Source organism: Lithobates pipiens, unplaced genomic scaffold (assembly GCF_037356315.1).
Source record: "Lithobates pipiens isolate NorthernLeopardFrog02 unplaced genomic scaffold, aLitPip1_a1.2 Scaffold_16, whole genome shotgun sequence".
NCBI classification, from domain to species: domain Eukaryota; kingdom Metazoa; phylum Chordata; class Amphibia; order Anura; family Ranidae; genus Lithobates; species Lithobates pipiens.
Genome location: NW_027507748.1, coordinates 202,480,552 through 202,502,534, shown reverse-complemented (window position 1 = coordinate 202,502,534; position 21,983 = coordinate 202,480,552). Strand labels below are relative to the sequence as shown.

The following is a 21,983-nucleotide window of genomic DNA, read 5'->3' as shown; positions in this document are numbered from 1 at the left end:
GAAAAACATTGGCAGCTACTGCGTGTCACACTGCAAATAATCTTCCCACATAGAAGTATAATGTCATTTTTTTCCTTTCCATCTGACAAATACAAAAAAAAAAAAAGCATAGTTTTCAAAATAGACAAAAACACAAACTTGCAAACTCAGCTGTTTTTAGAACAAAAATAGACATTTAGCATTCAAACAACCACTCTGAATGAGTTCCCGCCAGCCACCTTCCCATCAGGAAAGATGACCAAGTCATCAAATGGTGGCAGCATCTGCAGAGAGCAGCACTGCCAACAGCAGTCCTAATGAGACAAGAACCCTAAAATTCATCATCGTGGAAGGTGAGTATGGACACTTTCGAGCACATTTCTCCCTTTGCATTCTACAGAAATGATCCCTGAAAATATAGTCCTACCTTGACAAATCAACGATTTCAGCAACATTTTAATCACTATTCCTTCAACAAATTGTGAACATGTTTGTCAAAATCCAATGTAAACTACTTGTAGAAATCAAGTAGTAATAATTAATATGCCTGTTTGCCAATGTCCTATTCTAAAGAAAAATAATTTTGCAATTCTTTTCTCTCAAATTGTAACATTTCTTGATGCCTTATATTGGCTATCTTGATTCTTTTGGATGTCCTTTTGGTAAGCCGAGCAAAGTTTTAACAGCACCTCACAGTCTTGTTCAGCGCAGTAACAGGAGAAACTAAAACACAGATGGAGTATTTTTGTTTCCACCACTTTAAAAACAGAATGGTCTGGCATGTTTCTTTTGCTTCCGAAAGAATGGTTTGTCAGTGATGACAGTATTTTCTTTATCTTTTTAACATATAAAGCACCATAATTTTTCCTTGGGTTCCGTGAGCGTTGTTTCAGTTTTGCAATTCCTCCAAGCGCAGAAGCCAAAGGAAAAACATTGGCAGCTACTGCGTGTCACACTGCAAATAATCTTCCCACATAGAAGTATAATGTCATTTTTTTCCTTTCCATCTGACAAATACAAAAAAAAAAAAAAAGCATAGTTTTCAAAATAGACAAAAACACAAACTTGCAAACTCAGCTGTTTTTAAAACAAAAATAGACATTTAGCATTCAAACAACCACTCTGAATGAGTTCCCGCCAGCCATCTTCCCATCAGGAAAGATGACCAAGTCATCAAATGGTGGCAGCATCTGCAGAGAGCAGCACTGCCAACAGCAGTCCTAATGAGACAAGAACCCTAAAATTCATCATCGTGGAAGGTGAGCATGGACACTTTCGAGCACATTTCTCCCTTTGCATTCTACAGAAATGATCCCTGAAAATATAGTCCTACCTTGACAAATCAACGATTTCAGCAACATTTTAATCACTATTCCTTCAACAAATTGTGAACATGTTTGTCAAAATCCAATGTAAACTACTTGTAGAAATCAAGTAGTAATAATTAATATGCCTGTTTGCCAATGTCCTATTCTAAAGAAAAATAATTTTGCAATTCTTTTCTCTCAAATTGTAACATTTCTTGATGCCTTATATTGGCTATCTTGATTCTTTTGGATGTCCTTTTGGTAAGCCGAGCAAAGTTTTAACAGCACCTCACAGTCTTGTTCAGCGCAGTAACAGGAGAAACTAAAACACAGATGGAGTATTTTTGTTTCCACCACTTTAAAAACAGAATGGTCTGGCATGTTTCTTTTGCTTCCGAAAGAATGGTTTGTCAGTGATGACAGTATTTTCTTTATCTTTTTAACATATAAAGCACCATAATTTTTCCTTGGGTTCCGTGAGCGTTGTTTCAGTTTTGCAATTCCTCCAAGCGCAGAAGCCAAAGGAAAAACATTGGCAGCTACTGCGTGTCACACTGCAAATAATCTTCCCACATAGAAGTATAATGTAATTTTTTTCCTTTCCATCTGACAAATACAAAAAAAAAAAAAAGCATAGTTTTCAAAATAGACAAAAACACAAACTTGCAAACTCAGCTGTTTTTAGAACAAAAATAGACATTTAGCATTCAAACAACCACTCTGAATGAGTTCCCGCCAGCCACCTTCCCATCAGGAAAGATGACCAAGTCATCAAATGGTGGCAGCATCTGCAGAGAGCAGCACTGCCAACAGCAGTCCTAATGAGACAAGAACCCTAAAATTCATCATCGTGGAAGGTGAGTATGGACACTTTCGAGCACATTTCTCCCTTTGCATTCTACAGAAATGATCCCTGAAAATATAGTCCTACCTTGACAAATCAACGATTTCAGCAACATTTTAATCACTATTCCTTCAACAAATTGTGAACATGTTTGTCAAAATCCAATGTAAACTACTTGTAGAAATCAAGTAGTAATAATTAATATGCCTGTTTGCCAATGTCCTATTCTAAAGAAAAATAATTTTGCAATTCTTTTCTCTCAAATTGTAACATTTCTTGATGCCTTATATTGGCTATCTTGATTCTTTTGGATGTCCTTTTGGTAAGCCGAGCAAAGTTTTAACAGCACCTCACAGTCTTGTTCAGCGCAGTAACAGGAGAAACTAAAACACAGATGGAGTATTTTTGTTTCCACCACTTTAAAAACAGAATGGTCTGGCATGTTTCTTTTGCTTCCGAAAGAATGGTTTGTCAGTGATGACAGTATTTTCTTTATCTTTTTAACATATAAAGCACCATAATTTTTCCTTGGGTTCCGTGAGCGTTGTTTCAGTTTTGCAATTCCTCCAAGCGCAGAAGCCAAAGGAAAAACATTGGCAGCTACTGCGTGTCACACTGCAAATAATCTTCCCACATAGAAGTATAATGTCATTTTTTTCCTTTTCATCTGACAAATACAAAAAAAAAAAAAAGCATAGTTTTCAAAATAGACAAAAACACAAACTTGCAAACTCAGCTGTTTTTAAAACAAAAATAGACATTTAGCATTCAAACAACCAGTCTGAATGAGTTCCCGCCAGCCATCTTCCCATCAGGAAAGATGACCAAGTCATCAAATGGTGGCAGCATCTGCAGAGAGCAGCACTGCCAACAGCAGTCCTAATGAGACAAGAACCCTAAAATTCATCATCGTGGAAGGTGAGTATGGACACTTTCGAGCACATTTCTCCCTTTGCATTCTACAGAAATGATCCCTGAAAATATAGTCCTACCTTGACAAATCAACGATTTCAGCAACATTTTAATCACTATTCCTTCAACAAATTGTGAACATGTTTGTCAAAATCCAATGTAAACTACTTGTAGAAATCGAGTAGTAATAATTAATATGCCTGTTTGCCAATGTCCTATTCTAAAGAAAAATAATTTTGCAATTCTTTTCTCTCAAATTGTAACATTTCTTGATGCCTTATATTGGCTATCTTGATTCTTTTGGATGTCCTTTTGGTAAGCCGAGCAAAGTTTTAACAGCACCTCACAGTCTTGTTCAGCGCAGTAACAGGAGAAACTAAAACACAGATGGAGTATTTTTGTTTCCACCACTTTAAAAACAGAATGGTCTGGCATGTTTCTTTTGCTTCCGAAAGAATGGTTTGTCAGTGATGACAGTATTTTCTTTATCTTTTTAACATATAAAGCACCATAATTTTTCCTTGGGTTCCGTGAGCGTTGTTTCAGTTTTGCAATTCCTCCAAGCGCAGAAGCCAAAGGAAAAACATTGGCAGCTACTGCGTGTCACACTGCAAATAATCTTCCCACATAGTAGTATAATGTCATTTTTTTCCTTTCCATCTGACAAATACAAAAAAAAATAAGCATAGTTTTCAAAATAGACAAAAACACAAACTTGCAAACTCAGCTGTTTTTAAAACAAAAATAGACATTTAGCATTCAAACAACCACTCTGAATGAGTTCCCGCCAGCCATCTTCCCATCAGGAAAGATGACCAAGTCATCAAATGGTGGCAGCATCTGCAGAGAGCAGCACTGCCAACAGCAGTCCTAATGAGACAAGAACCCTAAAATTCATCATCGTGGAAGGTGAGTATGGACACTTTCGAGCACATTTCTCCCTTTGCATTCTACAGAAATGATCCCTGAAAATATAGTCCTACCTTGACAAATCAACGATTTCAGCAACATTTTAATCACTATTCCTTCAACAAATTGTGAACATGTTTGTCAAAATCCAATGTAAACTACTTGTAGAAATCAAGTAGTAATAATTAATATGCCTGTTTGCCAATGTCCTATTCTAAAGAAAAATAATTTTGCAATTCTTTTCTCTCAAATTGTAACATTTCTTGATGCCTTATATTGGCTATCTTGATTCTTTTGGATGTCCTTTTGGTAAGCCGAGCAAAGTTTTAACAGCACCTCACAGTCTTGTTCAGCGCAGTAACAGGAGAAACTAAAACACAGATGGAGTATTTTTGTTTCCACCACTTTAAAAACAGAATGGTCTGGCATGTTTCTTTTGCTTCCGAAAGAATGGTTTGTCAGTGATGACAGTATTTTCTTTATCTTTTTAACATATAAAGCACCATAATTTTTCCTTGGGTTCCGTGAGCGTTGTTTCAGTTTTGCAATTCCTCCAAGCGCAGAAGCCAAAGGAAAAACATTGGCAGCTACTGCGTGTCACACTGCAAATAATCTTCCCACATAGAAGTATAATGTCATTTTTTTCCTTTCCATCTGACAAATACAAAAAAAAAAACAAGCATAGTTTTCAAAATAGACAAAAACACAAACTTACAAACTCAGCTGTTTTTAAAACAAAAATAGACATTTAGCATTCAAACAACCACTCTGAATGAGTTCGCGCCAGCCATCTTCCCATCAGGAAAGATGACCAAGTCATCAAATGGTGGCAGCATCTGCAGAGAGCAGCACTGCCAACAGCAGTCCTAATGAGACAAGAACCCTAAAATTCATCATCGTGGAAGGTGAGTATGGACACTTTCGAGCACATTTCTCCCTTTGCATTCTACAGAAACAATCCCTGAAAATATAGTCCTACCTTGACAAATCTAAGATTTCAGCAACATTTTAATCACTATTCCTTCAACAAATTGTGAACATGTTTGTCAAAATCCAATGTAAACTACTTGTAGAAATCAAGTAGTAATAATTAATATGCCTGTTTGCCAATGTCCTATTCTAAAGAAAAATAATTTTGCAATTCTTTTCTCTCAAATTGTAACATTTCTTGATGCCTTATATTGGCTATCTTGATTCTTTTGGATGTCCTTTTGGTAAGCCGAGCAAAGTTTTAACAGCACCTCACAGTCTTGTTCAGCGCAGTAACAGGAGAAACTAAAACACAGATGGAGTATTTTTGTTTCCACCACTTTAAAAACAGAATGGTCTGGCATGTTTCTTTTGCTTCCGAAAGAATGGTTTGTCAGTGATGACAGTATTTTCTTTATCTTTTTAACATATAAAGCACCATAATTTTTCCTTGGGTTCCGTGAGCGTTGTTTCAGTTTTGCAATTCCTCCAAGCGCAGAAGCCAAAGGAAAAACATTGGCAGCTACTGCGTGTCACACTGCAAATAATCTTCCCACATAGAAGTATAATGTCAATTTTTTCCTTTCCATCTGACAAATACAAAAAAAAAAAAAAAAGAGCATAGTTTTCAAAATAGACAAAAACACAAACTTGCAAACTCAGCTGTTTTTAAAACAAAAATAGACATTTAGCATTCAAACAACCACTCTGAATGAGTTCCCGCCAGCCATCTTCCCATCAGGAAAGATGACCAAGTCATCAAATGGTGGCAGCATCTGCAGAGAGCAGCACTGCCAACAGCAGTCCTAATGAGACAAGAACCCTAAAATTCATCATCGTGGAAGGTGAGTATGGACACTTTCGAGCACATTTCTCCCTTTGCATTCTACAGAAATGATCCCTCAAAATATAGTCCTACCTTGACAAATCAAAGATTTCAGCAACATTTTAATCACTATTCCTTCAACAAATTGTGAACATGTTTGTCAAAATCCAATGTAAACTACTTGTAGAAATCAAGTAGTAATAATTAATATGCCTGTTTGCCAATGTCCTATTCTAAAGAAAAATAATTTTGCAATTCTTTTCTCTCAAATTGTAACATTTCTTGATGCCTTATATTGGCTATCTTGATTCTTTTGGATGTCCTTTTGGTAAGCCGAGCAAAGTTTTAACAGCACCTCACAGTCTTGTTCAGCGCAGTAACAGGAGAAACTAAAACACAGATGGAGTATTTTTGTTTCCACCACTTTAAAAACAGAATGGTCTGGCATGTTTCTTTTGCTTCCGAAAGAATGGTTTGTCAGTGATGACAGTATTTTCTTTATCTTTTTAACATATAAAGCACCATAATTTTTCCTTGGGTTCCGTGAGCGTTGTTTCAGTTTTGCAATTCCTCCAAGCGCAGAAGCCAAAGGAAAAACATTGGCAGCTACTGCGTGTCACACTGCAAATAATCTTCCCACATAGAAGTATAATGTCATTTTTTTCCTTTCCATCTGACAAATACAAAAAAAAAAAAAAGCATAGTTTTCAAAATAGACAAAAACACAAACTTACAAACTCAGCTGTTTTTAAAACAAAAATAGACATTTAGCATTCAAACAACCACTCTGAATGAGTTCGCGCCAGCCATCTTCCCATCAGGAAAGATGACCAAGTCATCAAATGGTGGCAGCATCTGCAGAGAGCAGCACTGCCAACAGCAGTCCTAATGAGACAAGAACCCTAAAATTCATCATCGTGGAAGGTGAGTATGGACACTTTCGAGCACATTTCTCCCTTTGCATTCTACAGAAACAATCCCTGAAAATATAGTCCTACCTTGACAAATCTAAGATTTCAGCAACATTTTAATCACTATTCCTTCAACAAATTGTGAACATGTTTGTCAAAATCCAATGTAAACTACTTGTAGAAATCAAGTAGTAATAATTAATATGCCTGTTTGCCAATGTCCTATTCTAAAGAAAAATAATTTTGCAATTCTTTTCTCTCAAATTGTAACATTTCTTGATGCCTTATATTGGCTATCTTGATTCTTTTGGATGTCCTTTTGGTAAGCCGAGCAAAGTTTTAACAGCACCTCACAGTCTTGTTCAGCGCAGTAACAGGAGAAACTAAAACACAGATGGAGTATTTTTGTTTCCACCACTTTAAAAACAGAATGGTCTGGCATGTTTCTTTTGATTCCGAAAGAATGGTTTGTCAGTGATGACAGTATTTTCTTTATCTTTTTAACATATAAAGCACCATAATTTTTCCTTGGGTTCCGTGAGCGTTGTTTCAGTTTTGCAATTCCTCCAAGCGCAGAAGCCAAAGGAAAAACATTGGCAGCTACTGCGTGTCACACTGCAAATAATCTTCCCACATAGAAGTATAATGTCATTTTTTTCCTTTCCATCTGACAAATACAAAAAAAAAAAAAAGCATAGTTTTCAAAATAGACAAAAACACAAACTTGCAAACTCAGCTGTTTTTAAAACAAAAATAGACATTTAGCATTCAAACAACCACTCTGAATGAGTTCCCGCCAGCCACCTTCCCATCAGGAAAGATGACCAAGTCATCAAATGGTGGCAGCATCTGCAGAGAGCAGCACTGCCAACAGCAGTCCTAATGAGACAAGAACCCTAAAATTCATCATCGTGGAAGGTGAGTATGGACACTTTCGAGCACATTTCTCCCTTTGCATTCTACAGAAATGATCCCTGAAAATATAGTCCTACCTTGACAAATCAAAGATTTCAGCAACATTTTAATCACTATTCCTTCAACAAACTGTGAACATGTTTGTCAAAATGCAATGTAAACTACTTGTAGAAATCAAGTAGTAATAATTAATATGCCTGTTTGCCAATGTCCTATTCTAAAGAAAAATAATTTTGCAATTCTTTTCTCTCAAATTGTAACATTTCTTGATGCCTTATATTGGCTATCTTGATTCTTTTGGATGTCCTTTTGGTAAGCCGAGCAAAGTTTTAACAGCACCTCACAGTCTTGTTCAGCGCAGTAACAGGAGAAACTAAAACACAGATGGAGTATTTTTGTTTCCACCACTTTAAAAACAGAATGGTCTGGCATGTTTCTTTTGCTTCCGAAAGAATGGTTTGTCAGTGATGACAGTATTTTCTTTATCTTTTTAACATATAAAGCACCATAATTTTTCCTTGGGTTCCGTGAGCGTTGTTTCAGTTTTGCAATTCCTCCAAGCGCAGAAGCCAAAGGAAAAACATTGGCAGCTACTGCGTGTCACACTGCAAATAATCTTCCCACATAGAAGTATAATGTCATTTTTTTCCTTTCCATCTGACAAATACAAAAAAAAAAAAAAGCATAGTTTTCAAAATAGACAAAAACACAAACTTGCAAACTCAGCTGTTTTTAAAACAAAAATAGACATTTAGCATTCAAACAACCACTCTGAATGAGTTCCCGCCAGCCACCTTCCCATCAGGAAAGATGACCAAGTCATCAAATGGTGGCAGCATCTGCAGAGAGCAGCACTGCCAACAGCAGTCCTAATGAGACAAGAACCCTAAAATTCATCATCGTGGAAGGTGAGTATGGACACTTTCGAGCACATTTCTCCCTTTGCATTCTACAGAAATGATCCCTGAAAATATAGTCCTACCTTGACAAATCAACGATTTCAGCAACATTTTAATCACTATTCCTTCAACAAATTGTGAACATGTTTGTCAAAATCCAATGTAAACTACTTGTAGAAATCAAGTAGTAATAATTAATATGCCTGTTTGCCAATGTCCTATTCTAAAGAAAAATAATTTTGCAATTCTTTTCTCTCAAATTGAAACATTTCTTGATGCCTTATATTGGCTATCTTGATTCTTTTGGATGTCCTTTTGGTAAGCCGAGCAAAGTTTTAACAGCACCTCACAGTCTTGTTCAGCGCAGTAACAGGAGAAACTAAAACACAGATGGAGTATTTTTGTTTCCACCACTTTAAAAACAGAATGGTCTGGCATGTTTCTTTTGATTCCGAAAGAATGGTTTGTCAGTGATGACAGTATTTTCTTTATCTTTTTAACATATAAAGCACCATAATTTTTCCTTGGGTTCCGTGAGCGTTGTTTCAGTTTTGCAATTCCTCCAAGCGCAGAAGCCAAAGGAAAAACATTGGCAGCTACTGCATGTCACACTGCAAATAATCTTCCCACATAGAAGTATAATGTCATTTTTTTCCTTTCCATCTGACAAATACAAAAAAAAAAAAAAGCATAGTTTTCAAAATAGACAAAAACACAAACTTGCAAACTCAGCTGTTTTTAAAACAAAAATAGACATTTAGCATTCAAACAACCACTCTGAATGAGTTCCCGCCAGCCACCTTCCCATCAGGAAAGATGACCAAGTCATCAAATGGTGGCAGCATCTGCAGAGAGCAGCACTGCCAACAGCAGTCCTAATGAGACAAGAACCCTAAAATTCATCATCGTGGAAGGTGAGTATGGACACTTTCGAGCACATTTCTCCCTTTGCATTCTACAGAAACAATCCCTGAAAATATAGTCCTACCTTGACAAATCTAAGATTTCAGCAACATTTTAATCACTATTCCTTCAACAAATTGTGAACATGTTTGTCAAAATCCAATGTAAACTACTTGTAGAAATCAAGTAGTAATAATTAATATGCCTGTTTGCCAATGTCCTATTCTAAAGAAAAATAATTTTGCAATTCTTTTCTCTCAAATTGTAACATTTCTTGATGCCTTATATTGGCTATCTTGATTCTTTTGGATGTCCTTTTGGTAAGCCGAGCAAAGTTTTAACAGCACCTCACAGTCTTGTTCAGCGCAGTAACAGGAGAAACTAAAACACAGATGGAGTATTTTTGTTTCCACCACTTTAAAAACAGAATGGTCTGGCATGTTTCTTTTGCTTCCGAAAGAATGGTTTGTCAGTGATGACAGTATTTTCTTTATCTTTTTAACATATAAAGCACCATAATTTTTCCTTGGGTTCCGTGAGCGTTGTTTCAGTTTTGCAATTCCTCCAAGCGCAGAAGCCAAAGGAAAAACATTGGCAGCTACTGCGTGTCACACTGCAAATAATCTTCCCACATAGAAGTATAATGTCATTTTTTTCCTTTCCATCTGACAAATACAAAAAAAAAAAAAAGCATAGTTTTCAAAATAGACAAAAACACAAACTTGCAAACTCAGCTGTTTTTAAAACAAAAATAGACATTTAGCATTCAAACAACCACTCTGAATGAGTTCCCGCCAGCCACCTTCCCATCAGGAAAGATGACCAAGTCATCAAATGGTGGCAGCATCTGCAGAGAGCAGCACTGCCAACAGCAGTCCTAATGAGACAAGAACCCTAAAATTCATCATCGTGGAAGGTGAGTATGGACACTTTCGAGCACATTTCTCCCTTTGCATTCTACAGAAATGATCCCTGAAAATATAGTCCTACCTTGACAAATCAAAGATTTCAGCAACATTTTAATCACTATTCCTTCAACAAACTGTGAACATGTTTGTCAAAATGCAATGTAAACTACTTGTAGAAATCAAGTAGTAATAATTAATATGCCTGTTTGCCAATGTCCTATTCTAAAGAAAAATAATTTTGCAATTCTTTTCTCTCAAATTGTAACATTTCTTGATGCCTTATATTGGCTATCTTGATTCTTTTGGATGTCCTTTTGGTAAGCCGAGCAAAGTTTTAACAGCACCTCACAGTCTTGTTCAGCGCAGTAACAGGAGAAACTAAAACACAGATGGAGTATTTTTGTTTCCACCACTTTAAAAACAGAATGGTCTGGCATGTTTCTTTTGCTTCCGAAAGAATGGTTTGTCAGTGATGACAGTATTTTCTTTATCTTTTTAACATATAAAGCACCATAATTTTTCCTTGGGTTCCGTGAGCGTTGTTTCAGTTTTGCAATTCCTCCAAGCGCAGAAGCCAAAGGAAAAACATTGGCAGCTACTGCGTGTCACACTGCAAATAATCTTCCCACATAGAAGTATAATGTCATTTTTTTCCTTTCCATCTGACAAATACAAAAAAAAAAAAAAGCATAGTTTTCAAAATAGACAAAAACACAAACTTACAAACTCAGCTGTTTTTAAAACAAAAATAGACATTTAGCATTCAAACAACCACTCTGAATGAGTTCGCGCCAGCCATCTTCCCATCAGGAAAGATGACCAAGTCATCAAATGGTGGCAGCATCTGCAGAGAGCAGCACTGCCAACAGCAGTCCTAATGAGACAAGAACCCTAAAATTCATCATCGTGGAAGGTGAGTATGGACACTTTCGAGCACATTTCTCCCTTTGCATTCTACAGAAACAATCCCTGAAAATATAGTCCTACCTTGACAAATCAAAGATTTCAGCAACATTTTAATCACTATTCCTTCAACAAATTGTGAACATGTTTGTCAAAATCCAATGTAAACTACTTGTAGAAATCAAGTAGTAATAATTAATATGCCTGTTTGCCAATGTCCTATTCTAAAGAAAAATAATTTTGCAATTCTTTTCTCTCAAATTGTAACATTTCTTGATGCCTTATATTGGCTATCTTGATTCTTTTGGATGTCCTTTTGGTAAGCCGAGCAAAGTTTTAACAGCACCTCACAGTCTTGTTCAGCGCAGTAACAGGAGAAACTAAAACACAGATGGAGTATTTTTGTTTCCACCACTTTAAAAACAGAATGGTCTGGCATGTTTCTTTTGCTTCCGAAAGAATGGTTTGTCAGTGATGACAGTATTTTCTTTATCTTTTTAACATATAAAGCACCATAATTTTTCCTTGGGTTCCGTGAGCGTTGTTTCAGTTTTGCAATTCCTCCAAGCGCAGAAGCCAAAGGAAAAACATTGGCAGCTACTGCGTGTCACACTGCAAATAATCTTCCCACATAGAAGTATAATGTCAATTTTTTCCTTTCCATCTGACAAATACAAAAAAAAAAAAAAAAAAGCATAGTTTTCAAAATAGACAAAAACACAAACTTGCAAACTCAGCTGTTTTTAAAACAAAAATAGACATTTAGCATTCAAACAACCACTCTGAATGAGTTCCCGCCAGCCATCTTCCCATCAGGAAAGATGACCAAGTCATCAAATGGTGGCAGCATCTGCAGAGAGCAGCACTGCCAACAGCAGTCCTAATGAGACAAGAACCCTAAAATTCATCATCGTGGAAGGTGAGTATGGACACTTTCGAGCACATTTCTCCCTTTGCATTCTACAGAAATGATCCCTCAAAATATAGTCCTACCTTGACAAATCAAAGATTTCAGCAACATTTTAATCACTATTCCTTCAACAAATTGTGAACATGTTTGTCAAAATCCAATGTAAACTACTTGTAGAAATCAAGTAGTAATAATTAATATGCCTGTTTGCCAATGTCCTATTCTAAAGAAAAATTATTTTGCAATTATTTTCTCTCAAATTGTAACATTTCTTGATGCCTTATATTGGCTATCTTGATTCTTTTGGATGTCCTTTTGGTAAGCCGAGCAAAGTTTTAACAGCACCTCACAGTCTTGTTCAGCGCAGTAACAGGAGAAACTAAAACACAGATGGAGTATTTTTGTTTCCACCACTTTAAAAACAGAATGGTCTGGCATGTTTTTTTTGCTTCCGAAAGAATGGTTTGTCAGTGATGACAGTATTTTCTTTATCTTTTTAACATATAAAGCACCATAATTTTTCCTTGGGTTCCGTGAGCGTTGTTTCAGTTTTGCAATTCCTCCAAGCGCAGAAGCCAAAGGAAAAACATTGGCAGCTACTGCGTGTCACAATGCAAATAATCTTCCCACATAGAAGTATAATGTCATTTTTTTCCTTTCCATCTGACAAATACAAAAAAAAAAAAGTATAGTTTTCAAAATAGACAAAAACACAAACTTGCAAACTCAGCTGTTTTTAAAACAAAAATAGACATTTAGCATTCAAACAACCACTCTGAATGAGTTCCCGCCAGCCATCTTCCCATCAGGAAAGATGACCAAGTCATCAAATGGTGGCAGCATCTGCAGAGAGCAGCACTGCCAACAGCAGTCCTAATGAGACAAGAACCCTAAAATTCAACATCGTGGAAGGTGAGTATGGACACTTTCGAGCACATTTCTCCCTTTGCATTCTACAGAAATGATCCCTGAAAATATAGTCCTACCTTGACAAATCAACGATTTCAGCAACATTTTAATCACTATTCCTTCAACAAATTGTGAACATGTTTGTCAAAATCCAATGTAAACTACTTGTAGAAATCAAGTAGTAATAATTAATATGCCTGTTTGCCAATGTCCTATTCTAAAGAAAAATAATTTTGCAATTCTTTTCTCTCAAATTGTAACATTTCTTGATGCCTTATATTGGCTATCTTGATTCTTTTGGATGTCCTTTTGGTAAGCCGAGCAAAGTTTTAACAGCACCTCACAGTCTTGTTCAGCGCAGTAACAGGAGAAACTAAAACACAGATGGAGTATTTTTGTTTCCACCACTTTAAAAACAGAATGGTCTGGCATGTTTCTTTTGCTTCCGAAAGAATGGTTTGTCAGTGATGACAGTATTTTCTTTATCTTTTTAACATATAAAGCACCATAATTTTTCCTTGGGTTCCGTGAGCGTTGTTTCAGTTTTGCAATTCCTCCAAGCGCAGAAGCCAAAGGAAAAACATTGGCAGCTACTGCGTGTCACACTGCAAATAATCTTCCCACATAGAAGTATAATGTCATTTTTTTCCTTTCCATCTGACAAATACAAAAAAAAAAAAAGCATAGTTTTCAAAATAGACAAAAACACAAACTTACAAACTCAGCTGTTTTTAAAACAAAAATAGACATTTAGCATTCAAACAACCACTCTGAATGAGTTCGCGCCAGCCATCTTCCCATCAGGAAAGATGACCAAGTCATCAAATGGTGGCAGCATCTGCAGAGAGCAGCACTGCCAACAGCAGTCCTAATGAGACAAGAACCCTAAAATTCATCATCGTGGAAGGTGAGTATGGACACTTTCGAGCACATTTCTCCCTTTGCATTCTACAGAAACAATCCCTGAAAATATAGTCCTACCTTGACAAATCTAAGATTTCAGCAACATTTTAATCACTATTCCTTCAACAAATTGTGAACATGTTTGTCAAAATCCAATGTAAACTACTTGTAGAAATCAAGTAGTAATAATTAATATGCCTGTTTGCCAATGTCCTATTCTAAAGAAAAATAATTTTGCAATTCTTTTCTCTCAAATTGTAACATTTCTTGATGCCTTATATTGGCTATCTTGATTCTTTTGGATGTCCTTTTGGTAAGCCGAGCAAAGTTTTAACAGCACCTCACAGTCTTGTTCAGCGCAGTAACAGGAGAAACTAAAACACAGATGGAGTATTTTTGTTTCCACCACTTTAAAAACAGAATGGTCTGGCATGTTTCTTTTGCTTCCGAAAGAATGGTTTGTCAGTGATGACAGTATTTTCTTTATCTTTTTAACATATAAAGCACCATAATTTTTCCTTGGGTTCCGTGAGCGTTGTTTCAGTTTTGCAATTCCTCCAAGCGCAGAAGCCAAAGGAAAAACATTGGCAGCTACTGCGTGTCACACTGCAAATAATCTTCCCACATAGAAGTATAATGTCAATTTTTTCCTTTCCATCTGACAAATACAAAAAAAAAAAAAAAAAAGCATAGTTTTCAAAATAGACAAAAACACAAACTTGCAAACTCAGCTGTTTTTAAAACAAAAATAGACATTTAGCATTCAAACAACCACTCTGAATGAGTTCCCGCCAGCCATCTTCCCATCAGGAAAGATGACCAAGTCATCAAATGGTGGCAGCATCTGCAGAGAGCAGCACTGCCAACAGCAGTCCTAATGAGACAAGAACCCTAAAATTCATCATCGTGGAAGGTGAGTATGGACACTTTCGAGCACATTTCTCCCTTTGCATTCTACAGAAATGATCCCTGAAAATATAGTCCTACCTTGACAAATCAAAGATTTCAGCAACATTTTAACCACTTTCAGACCGGACCATTTTGCTGGTAAATGACCAGAGGTCTTTTTACACTTTGGCACTGCGCTGCTTTAACTGGTAATTGCGCGGTCATGCAATGTTGTACCCAAACAAAATTTGCGTCCTTTTCTTCCCACAAATAGAGCTTTCTTTTGATGGTATTTGATTGCCTCTGCGATTTTTATTTTTTGCGATATAAACGTAAAAAGACCGCAAATTTTGAAAAAAAATGATATTTTCTACTTTTTGTTATTAGAAAAATCCAATAAACTCAATTTTAGTCATACATTTAGGACAAAATGTATTCAGCCACATGTCTTTGGTAAAAAAAAAGTCAATAATTGTATATTTATTGGTTTGCGCAAAAGTTGTCACATCTACAAACTAAGGTACGTTTTCTGGAATTTACGCAGCTTTTAGTTTACGACTGCCTATCTCATTTCTTGAGGTGCTAAAATGACAGGGCAGTACAAAACCCCCCCAAATGACCCCATTTTGGAAAGTAGACCCCCTAAGGAAATTGATAAGAGGCATGTTGAGCCCATTGAATATTTTATTTTTTTGCCTCAAGCGATTGAATAATGACAAAAAAAAAATTTTTTTTTTTTTTTTACACAAAGTTGTCACTAAATGATATATTGCTCACACATGCTATGGGCGTATGTGAAATGACACCCCAAAATAAATTCTGCTGCTTCTCCTGAGTACGGGGATACCACATGTGTGGGACTTTTTGGGAGCCTAGCCGCGTACAGGGCCCCGAAAACCAAGCACCGCCTTCAGGCTTTCTAAGGGCGTAAATTTTTGATTTCACGCCTCACTACCTATTACAGTTTTGAAGGCCATAAAATGCCAAGATGGCACAAAACCCCCACAAATGACCCCATTTTAGAAAGTAGACACCCCAAGCTATTTGCTGAGAGGCATGTTGAGTCCATGGAATATTTTATATTTTGCCACAAGTTGCGGGAAAATTACAAACTTTTTTTTTTTTTTTTTTTTTTTCACAAAGTTGTCACTAAATGATATATTGCTCATGCATGCCATGGGCATATGTGAAATGACACCCCAAAATAAATTCTGCTGCTTCTCCTGAGTACGGGGATACCACATATGTGGGACTTTTTGGGAGCCTAGCCGCGTACGGGGCCCCGAAAACCAAGCACCGCCTTCAGGCTTTCTAAGGGCGTAATTTTTTGAGTTCACTTCTCACTACCTATTACAGTTTTGAAGGCCATAAAATGCCAAGATGGCACAAAACCCCCACAAATGACCCCATTTTAGAAAGTAGACACCCCAAGCTATTTGCTGAGAGGCATGTTGAGTCCATGGAATATTTTATATTTTGCCACAAGTTGCGGGAAAATTACAAACTTTTTTTTTTTTCACAAAGTTGTCACTAAATGATATATTGCTCACGCATGCCATGGGCATATGTGAAATGACACCCCAAAATAAATTCTGCTGCTTCTCCTGAGTACGGGGATACCACATATGTGGGACTTTTTGGGAGCCTAGCCGCGTACGGGGCCCCAAAAACCAAGCACCGCCTTCAGGCTTTCTAAGGGCGTTACAGTTTTGAAGGCCATAAAATGCCAAGATGGCACAAACCCCCCCCCCCCAAATGACCCCATTTTAGAAAGTAGACACCCCTAAATTTAGGGGTACACTAGTGAGACTAGGTAATAAATGGCGGGTGCCCTGAAACTATAAAAAAATAACTAACCAACCAGCGTCACCTGTAACAGTTATATGGTGATCACTGGTGAAAGGGTTAACTAGGGGGCAATCAGGGGGCTTTATGCGGTAGTATATGGGGGTCCCTGGCGCTATAAAAAGCTGCGGCGAACCTAAATACCTACCTGCCTAACTAGCGTCACCTGTGACACTAATACAGCGATCAGAAAAACGATCGCTTATTAGGCTGGGTTCACACTGGAGCGATGCGGGAACGCCACGAATGCGCGGCGGGTTCCCGCATCGCATGCCTCCCGGCGGCAGTTCACACTGCCCTATGCGAACTGCTGGGAGTGTCAGTGAAATGTTAATGACACCCCCAGATCAGTTCGCATATCGCAGTGCGATCTGCAAACTTGGATCGCATGGTGTGAACACCCATGCGATCCGATTCTGCTGCGGACCAAAAAAAGGGTCCCGTGCGAGTTTGCGGCGGGTGCGGCGGGTGCGACACGAATTCAGCCATACTATCTGTATAGCTGAACTCGAATCGCACAGAGATCGGATGTGATTTGCACTGCAGTGCGGTGCGAATCACATCCGTTCTCATAAACCGCTGCAATGTGAACCCAGCCTTAGTGACACTGGCGACGGGGGGTGATCACGGGGTTAAACCTTTATTGGGGGGGTTAGGGGGGTACCTTAGAACTAAAGGGGGCTAACCCTAACTGCCCTAACAGTTATTAGTCACAAATGACACCTGCCGGGTGATCAGGGGGTTAAACCTTTATTAGGTAATAAATGGCGGGTGCCCTGAAACTATAAAAAAATAACTAACCAACCAGCGTCACCTGTAACAGTTATATGGTGATCACTGGTGAAAGGGTTAACTAGGGGGCAATCAGGGGGCTTTATGCGGTAGTATATGGGGGTCCCTAGCGCTATAAAAAGCTGCGGCGAACCTAAATACCTACCTGCCTAACTAGCGTCACCTGTGACACTAATACGGCGATCAGAAAAATGATCGCTTATTAGGCTGGGTTCACACTGGAGCGATGCGGAAACGCCGCGAATCCGCGGCGGGTTCCCGCATCGCATGCCTCCCGGCGGCAGTTCACACTGCCCTATGCGAACTGCTGGGAGTGTCAGTGAAATGTTACTGACACCCCCAGATCAGTTCGCATATCGCAGTGCGATCTGCAAACTCGGATCGCATGGTGTGAACACCCATGCGATCCGATTCTGCTGCGGGCCAAAAAAAGGGTCCCGTGCGAATTTGCGGCGGGTGCGGCGGGTGTGGCGGGTGCGGCGGGTGCGGCGAATGGCTGAACTCGAATCGCACAGAGATCGGATGTGATTTGCACTGCAGTGCGGTGCGAATCACATTCGTTCTCATAAACCGCTGCAATGTGAACCCAGCCTTAGTGACACTGGCGACGGGGGGTGATCACGGGGTTAAACCTTTATTGGGGGGGTTAGGGGGGTACATTAGAACTAAAGGGGGCTAACCCTAACTGCCCTAACAGTTATTACAGTCACAAATGACACCAATGCAAAAAAAAAAAAAAAAAAAAAAAAATGACATTGGTGTCACTGTGACTGGGGGGCAGGGGTAATTGGGGGGGTGATCGGGGGGTAAAGGGGGGGTGTGAGTGTGCCTGGCATGTTCTACTGTGTGTGGGATGTGTTGGTGCAACTCACTGATCCGCTCTCCTCCGTGTCGGAACGAAAAATACCGACACGGAGGAGAGAATACATCACTTCCTCTCCTGTGTTTACATTACAGGAGAGGAAGTGATGTCACCGGGGATTTCCATTCGTCGGGAGCGATCGCGAGGGGGTGGCCATGAATGAATGGCCGTCCCCTCGTCCGGGATCGCTCCCGAACGAAAACCGACCGCCGCAGGCACCGGGCGGGGGCCCGATCGGGCCCCCGACCCGCGGGAGGCAAATCACGTACATGTACGTGCTTATGCCTGCCCGTGCCATTCTGCCGACGTACATCGGCGTGCGGCGGTCGGCAAGTGGTTAATCACTATTCCTTCAACAAATTGTGAACATGTTTGTCAAAATCCAATGTAAACTACTTGTAGAAATCAAGTAGTAATAATTAATATGCCTGTTTGCCAATGTCCTATTCTAAAGAAAAATTATTTTGCAATTATTTTCTCTCAAATTGTAACATTTCTTGATGCCTTATATTGGCTATCTTGATTCTTTTGGATGTCCTTTTGGTAAGCCGAGCAAAGTTTTAACAGCACCTCACAGTCTTGTTCAGCGCAGTAACAGGAGAAACTAAAACACAGATGGAGTATTTTTGTTTCCACCACTTTAAAAACAGAATGGTCTGGCATGTTTTTTTTGCTTCCGAAAGAATGGTTTGTCAGTGATGACAGTATTTTCTTTATCTTTTTAACATATAAAGCACCATAATTTTTCCTTGGGTTCCGTGAGCGTTGTTTCAGTTTTGCAATTCCTCCAAGCGCAGAAGCCAAAGGAAAAACATTGGCAGCTACTGCGTGTCACAATGCAAATAATCTTCCCACATAGAAGTATAATGTCATTTTTTTCCTTTCCATCTGACAAATACAAAAAAAAAAAAAAGTATAGTTTTCAAAATAGACAAAAACACAAACTTGCAAACTCAGCTGTTTTTAAAACAAAAATAGACATTTAGCATTCAAACAACCACTCTGAATGAGTTCCCGCCAGCCATCTTCCCATCAGGAAAGATGACCAAGTCATCAAATAGTGGCAGCATCTGCAGAGAGCAGCACTGCCAACAGCAGTCCTAATGAGACAAGAACCCTAAAATTCATCATCGTGGAAGGTGAGTATGGACACTTTCGAGCACATTTCTCCCTTTGCATTCTACAGAAATGATCCCTGAAAATATAGTCCTACCTTGACAAATCAAAGATTTCAGCAACATTTTAATCACTATTCCTTCAACAAATTGTGAACATGTTTGTCAAAATCCAATGTAAACTACTTGTAGAAATCAAGTAGTAATAATTAATATGCCTGTTTGCCAATGTCCTATTCTAAAGAAAAATAATTTTGCAATTCTTTTCTCTCAAATTGTAACATTTCTTGATGCCTTATATTGGCTATCTTGATTCTTTTGGATGTCCTTTTGGTAAGCCGAGCAAAGTTTTAACAGCACCTCACAGTCTTGTTCAGCGCAGTAACAGGAGAAACTAAAACACAGATGGAGTATTTTTGTTTCCACCACTTTAAAAACAGAATGGTCTGGCATGTTTCTTTTGCTTCCGAAAGAATGGTTTGTCAGTGATGACAGTATTTTCTTTATCTTTTTAACATATAAAGCACCATAATTTTTCCTTTGGTTCCGTGAGCGTTGTTTCAGTTTTGCAATTCCTCCAAGCGCAGAAGCCAAAGGAAAAACATTGGCAGCTACTGCGTGTCACACTGCAAATAATCTTCCCACATAGAAGTATAATGTCATTTTTTTCCTTTCCATCTGACAAATACAAAAAAAAAAAAAAAAGCATAGTTTTCAAAATAGACAAAAACACAAACTTACAAACTCAGCTGTTTTTAAAACAAAAATAGACATTTAGCATTCAAACAACCAATCTGAATGAGTTCGCGCCAGCCATCTTCCCATCAGGAAAGATGACCAAGTCATCAAATGGTGGCAGCATCTGCAGAGAGCAGCACTGCCAACAGCAGTCCTAATGAGACAAGAACCCTAAAATTCATCATCGTGGAAGGTGAGTATGGACACTTTCGAGCACATTTCTCCCTTTGCATTCTACAGAAACAATCCCTGAAAATATAGTCCTACCTTGACAAATCTAAGATTTCAGCAACATTTTAATCACTATTCCTTCAACAAATTGTGAACATGTTTGTCAAAATCCAATGTAAACTACTTGTAGAAATCAAGTAGTAATAATTAATATGCCTGTTTGCCAATGTCCTATTCTAAAGAAAAATAATTTTGCAATTCTTTTCTCTCAAATTGTAACATTTCTTGATGCCTTATATTGGCTATCTTGATTCTTTTGGATGTCCTTTTGGTAAGCCGAGCAAAGTTTTAACAGCACCTCACAGTCTTGTTCAGCGCAGTAACAGGAGAAACTAAAACACAGATGGAGTATTTTTGTTTCCACCACTTTAAAAACAGAATGGTCTGGCATGTTTCTTTTACTTCCGAAAGAATGGTTTGTCAGTGATGACAGTATTTTCTTTATCTTTTTAACATATAAAGCACCCTAATTTTTCCTTGGGTTCCGTGAGCGTTGTTTCAGTTTTGCAATTCCTCCAAGCGCAGAAGCCAAAGGAAAAACATTGGCAGCTACTGCGTGTCACACTGCAAATAATCTTCCCACATAGAAGTATAATGTCATTTTTTTCCTTTCCATCTGACAAATACAAAAAAAAAAAAAAAAGCATAGTTTTCAAAATAGACAAAAACACAAACTTGCAAACTCAGCTGTTTTTAAAACAAAAATAGACATTTAGCATTCAAACAACCACTCTGAATGAGTTCCCGCCAGCCATCTTCCCATCAGGAAAGATGACCAAGTCATCAAATGGTGGCAGCATCTGCAGAGAGCAGCACTGCCAACAGCAGTCCTAATGAGACAAGAACCCTAAAATTCATCATCGTGGAAGGTGAGTATGGACACTTTCGAGCACATTTCTCCCTTTGCATTCTACAGAAATGATCCCTGAAAATATAGTCCTACCTTGACAAATCAAAGATTTCAGCAACATTTTAATCACTATTCCTTCAACAAATTGTGAACATGTTTGTCAAAATCCAATGTAAACTACTTGTAGAAATCAAGTAGTAATAATTAATATGCCTGTTTGCCAATGTCCTATTCTAAAGAAAAATTATTTTGCAATTATTTTCTCTCAAATTGTAACATTTCTTGATGCCTTATATTGGCTATCTTGATTCTTTTGGATGTCCTTTTGGTAAGCCGAGCAAAGTTTTAACAGCACCTCACAGTCTTGTTCAGCGCAGTAACAGGAGAAACTAAAACACAGATGGAGTATTTTTGTTTCCACCACTTTAAAAACAGAATGGTCTGGCATGTTTTTTTTGCTTCCGAAAGAATGGTTTGTCAGTGATGACAGTATTTTCTTTATCTTTTTAACATATAAAGCACCATAATTTTTCCTTGGGTTCCGTGAGCGTTGTTTCAGTTTTGCAATTCCTCCAAGCGCAGAAGCCAAAGGAAAAACATTGGCAGCTACTGCGTGTCACACTGCAAATAATCTTCCCACATAGAATTATAATGTCATTTTTTTCCTTTCCATCTGACAAATACCAAAAAAAAAAAAAAAGCATAGTTTTCAAAATAGACAAAAACACAAACTTGCAAACTCAGCTGTTTTTAAA

At 38.1% G+C, this 21,983-nt stretch overlaps 20 non-coding genes across 20 annotated transcripts; all 20 read right to left on the bottom strand.

Moving 5' to 3' along the window:
* Nucleotides 1–189: 189 nt before the first annotated feature.
* On the bottom strand, nucleotides 190–404 carry LOC143984849 (small nucleolar RNA U3). Its single transcript, XR_013275191.1, has one exon. It is a non-coding gene; the product is annotated as a small nucleolar RNA U3 (small nucleolar RNA).
* Nucleotides 405–1,095: 691 nt separating this feature from the next.
* LOC143984765 (small nucleolar RNA U3) lies at nucleotides 1,096–1,310 on the bottom strand. Its single transcript, XR_013275118.1, has one exon. It is a non-coding gene; the product is annotated as a small nucleolar RNA U3 (small nucleolar RNA).
* A 690-nt stretch (nucleotides 1,311–2,000) lies between these two features.
* Nucleotides 2,001–2,215, bottom strand: LOC143984847 (small nucleolar RNA U3). Its single transcript, XR_013275190.1, has one exon. It is a non-coding gene; the product is annotated as a small nucleolar RNA U3 (small nucleolar RNA).
* Nucleotides 2,216–2,905: 690 nt separating this feature from the next.
* LOC143985114 (small nucleolar RNA U3) lies at nucleotides 2,906–3,120 on the bottom strand. The gene has a single exon (XR_013275418.1). It is a non-coding gene; the product is annotated as a small nucleolar RNA U3 (small nucleolar RNA).
* Nucleotides 3,121–3,808: 688 nt separating this feature from the next.
* LOC143984579 (small nucleolar RNA U3) lies at nucleotides 3,809–4,023 on the bottom strand. The gene has a single exon (XR_013274957.1). It is a non-coding gene; the product is annotated as a small nucleolar RNA U3 (small nucleolar RNA).
* Nucleotides 4,024–4,713: 690 nt separating this feature from the next.
* LOC143985211 (small nucleolar RNA U3) lies at nucleotides 4,714–4,928 on the bottom strand. The gene has a single exon (XR_013275502.1). It is a non-coding gene; the product is annotated as a small nucleolar RNA U3 (small nucleolar RNA).
* A 694-nt stretch (nucleotides 4,929–5,622) lies between these two features.
* Nucleotides 5,623–5,837, bottom strand: LOC143985035 (small nucleolar RNA U3). The gene has a single exon (XR_013275350.1). It is a non-coding gene; the product is annotated as a small nucleolar RNA U3 (small nucleolar RNA).
* A 690-nt stretch (nucleotides 5,838–6,527) lies between these two features.
* Nucleotides 6,528–6,742, bottom strand: LOC143985209 (small nucleolar RNA U3). Its single transcript, XR_013275501.1, has one exon. It is a non-coding gene; the product is annotated as a small nucleolar RNA U3 (small nucleolar RNA).
* Nucleotides 6,743–7,432: 690 nt separating this feature from the next.
* Nucleotides 7,433–7,647, bottom strand: LOC143984846 (small nucleolar RNA U3). Its single transcript, XR_013275189.1, has one exon. It is a non-coding gene; the product is annotated as a small nucleolar RNA U3 (small nucleolar RNA).
* Nucleotides 7,648–8,337: 690 nt separating this feature from the next.
* On the bottom strand, nucleotides 8,338–8,552 carry LOC143984845 (small nucleolar RNA U3). Its single transcript, XR_013275188.1, has one exon. It is a non-coding gene; the product is annotated as a small nucleolar RNA U3 (small nucleolar RNA).
* A 690-nt stretch (nucleotides 8,553–9,242) lies between these two features.
* On the bottom strand, nucleotides 9,243–9,457 carry LOC143985180 (small nucleolar RNA U3). The gene has a single exon (XR_013275476.1). It is a non-coding gene; the product is annotated as a small nucleolar RNA U3 (small nucleolar RNA).
* A 690-nt stretch (nucleotides 9,458–10,147) lies between these two features.
* On the bottom strand, nucleotides 10,148–10,362 carry LOC143984844 (small nucleolar RNA U3). The gene has a single exon (XR_013275187.1). It is a non-coding gene; the product is annotated as a small nucleolar RNA U3 (small nucleolar RNA).
* A 690-nt stretch (nucleotides 10,363–11,052) lies between these two features.
* LOC143985208 (small nucleolar RNA U3) lies at nucleotides 11,053–11,267 on the bottom strand. Its single transcript, XR_013275500.1, has one exon. It is a non-coding gene; the product is annotated as a small nucleolar RNA U3 (small nucleolar RNA).
* A 694-nt stretch (nucleotides 11,268–11,961) lies between these two features.
* LOC143985034 (small nucleolar RNA U3) lies at nucleotides 11,962–12,176 on the bottom strand. Its single transcript, XR_013275349.1, has one exon. It is a non-coding gene; the product is annotated as a small nucleolar RNA U3 (small nucleolar RNA).
* A 688-nt stretch (nucleotides 12,177–12,864) lies between these two features.
* LOC143985012 (small nucleolar RNA U3) lies at nucleotides 12,865–13,079 on the bottom strand. The gene has a single exon (XR_013275331.1). It is a non-coding gene; the product is annotated as a small nucleolar RNA U3 (small nucleolar RNA).
* Nucleotides 13,080–13,768: 689 nt separating this feature from the next.
* On the bottom strand, nucleotides 13,769–13,983 carry LOC143985207 (small nucleolar RNA U3). The gene has a single exon (XR_013275499.1). It is a non-coding gene; the product is annotated as a small nucleolar RNA U3 (small nucleolar RNA).
* Nucleotides 13,984–14,677: 694 nt separating this feature from the next.
* LOC143984578 (small nucleolar RNA U3) lies at nucleotides 14,678–14,892 on the bottom strand. The gene has a single exon (XR_013274956.1). It is a non-coding gene; the product is annotated as a small nucleolar RNA U3 (small nucleolar RNA).
* Nucleotides 14,893–19,290: 4,398 nt separating this feature from the next.
* LOC143984902 (small nucleolar RNA U3) lies at nucleotides 19,291–19,505 on the bottom strand. The gene has a single exon (XR_013275238.1). It is a non-coding gene; the product is annotated as a small nucleolar RNA U3 (small nucleolar RNA).
* A 692-nt stretch (nucleotides 19,506–20,197) lies between these two features.
* Nucleotides 20,198–20,412, bottom strand: LOC143985265 (small nucleolar RNA U3). The gene has a single exon (XR_013275545.1). It is a non-coding gene; the product is annotated as a small nucleolar RNA U3 (small nucleolar RNA).
* A 692-nt stretch (nucleotides 20,413–21,104) lies between these two features.
* On the bottom strand, nucleotides 21,105–21,319 carry LOC143984577 (small nucleolar RNA U3). The gene has a single exon (XR_013274955.1). It is a non-coding gene; the product is annotated as a small nucleolar RNA U3 (small nucleolar RNA).
* Nucleotides 21,320–21,983: the final 664 nt, after the last annotated feature.